Here is a 2344-nt window from a genome sequence, read left to right as displayed (position 1 = left end):
AAACGGATGACATTGCCGAAGAAGTCCACGTCGAGGACGAAGAAGAAGCTGATGATCCTCTGTTCGACGCATGTTTGATCGACGCAGTTGGGGGGTTATCGAGTATTGCGAGCGGTACAATAAGCGCCGACATCCTGAAGGATATGTCAATTTCTGGGTGGGCTAAACCTGCATCATACAGTCGGTTTCCCTACCTGTACCAACCGTATGAGTCACGAACACTGGCGTCTGTCCGAGACGAGTATCCAGGCTTGTACAAAGGCGAATATGGCCCCAGCGCCAGTGCTCTTGAGGCTGCGTCTTCTGTAAGTGGTGCACTGTTCTACAATTGTCCTCCACGATTATGGGAGACTATAGCTGAGGCAAGCAACGAGTATTTCGACGAGAAAATTAATGAAAGAGTGGAAAGCCAGTACGAAAAGCAGAAGGAGAGGGAAAAGAAGAATCCGGGGTTCACAAAAAGTTCACGTGCTGTGATCAAGGCGTCACTTCTTCAGACTTCACCCATCACGGCGCGTGAACTCTGTGTATTTGTGGGGCACCTCATTGCGAGGACAATCTCGCCCAACAAAGGAAAGATTGAGAACCATTGGAAGCCGACCGACGAGGGGGCCATCCCACGCGGCCACTTCGGGCTGTTCATGACAAGAAACCGCTTCATTCACATATCGTGGAATCTACATTTCAACAGCAACAGCGACCCTCGCGCTGCTACAGATCGCGCTTGGAAGCTTCGCTCAGTGATTGATGTTCTCCAAGCTCGCTTCAAAGCGGGATACGTTGCACCTCCTGACGAGGCCATGTTGCCGTCAAGATCGTCGTTCAACAAGTTGAGAGTCTACATGAAGGACAAACCCCATAAATGGGGGGGGGGGGGCAAGTTGTTCATGTTGTGCTGTTCTGCATCCGCTTACTGCATAAGGTTAGTACGAGGAGCGTGCCTTTGGGCACACTCCTTTTTTTGGTTGTAAAGTTCTCTTATCCTGTACCATACACATTACTAACTAGACTATCATGTATCATACAGGTTTAAAGTGTATTACGGCAAGCGGCAATCCAGTGGTACAACGGCGCAAAAAGACACCAAGTCAGGGCCAGCCGCGGTTATCCGAAATCTGATTGAGGTCTTTGGCACAAGTGGACCAGCAGAAAAGCGGCTAATCGTTACGGATCGCTTTTACACGTCACTAGCACTGGTAATGCAGCTTCTGGCGCTGGGGTTCTACAGTATTGGCACTGTGGTGACCAATAGGCGTAGTTTGTGCGTAGAGATTATTGTGAAGAAGACGCAGCCTGCAAGTGTGGGCCGTGGTACGTATACGGTTGTACAATCAACTTTAGTTCCCAGTATACATGCAGTACGCTGGTGGGACAACCGCCCAGTTCATGTTTTGTGCGCCGGTGGAAGCGTCGAGCAGGACCGCGTCGTCCTTCGTGACAAATCTGGCGAAGGGTTGAAGTGGCGTGCCCGAAGATACTGAAGGACTAGCAGACGTTCATGGGCGGAGTCGACGTCCAGGACCAACTCCGTCTTCAAAGGTAAAGTATATCCTGTATGTACACGATAAGGTTTATCTAATCCTGTATTATTCACGTTATTGCAGATATCTACTCCAACTTGCTCTCAAGTACAAGAAATACTACCAATCTCTTTTCTTGGGGTTTCTCAACCTTGCTATTGAAAACACATTTATAGTTTACAATTGCAGACCCGCGATGGAAGGGAAAAACAAAATGAAGCATGCGAAGTTCCTGAAACAGCTACACATGGAGCTGGTGCAGCTCCAAGAGTCTGATTAGGACGTATTGCGCAGCAAAGACGGCAAGCCCACCAGGCTAAGCGCGCACGTGCCTGTTCAGGTGGACGAGTGGCGAGAGGGGAACAATGGCCAAGGAAGGAAGCGCCGGTAACGCGCGTGCAAGGTCTGCTCGGTCCTCAACGGGTCTGATGAGGCTCGTGGGGGGGGGGGACTACCTTCTATTGTGGTGCCTGCAACCACCCCTCTCGATCCCAGCAGCCACACGCAACACGCGTGTACCTGTTCAACAAAGTCAAGCACACGGTAAACGGAGAGGTAGTCTCCTGCTTCCAGATTTGACACAAACACTGGCAGAACGGTACCTTGTTGCCACCATCAAAAGGGAAGGGAGGGATTCGCGCGCAGGCGGCGGGTGCGAACGACAATGGAGCGGCGGCGGGAAGTTCGGAGAGTGGTGGTGACGGTGATGACGCTACCCAACCAGCAAAGAAATGTCACCGCACGACGGCGACAATTTGAGCGGCTGTTTCTGTCGTCAGCACTTACTGGAACTAAGTATTGCTCGCATTTACCTTTCAGGTATC

Source organism: Phytophthora parasitica (assembly GCF_000247585.1).
Source record: "Phytophthora parasitica INRA-310 unplaced genomic scaffold supercont2.32, whole genome shotgun sequence".
Lineage (NCBI taxonomy): Eukaryota > Oomycota > Peronosporomycetes > Peronosporales > Peronosporaceae > Phytophthora > Phytophthora nicotianae.
Note: the sequence above shows the minus strand (reverse complement) of the source record.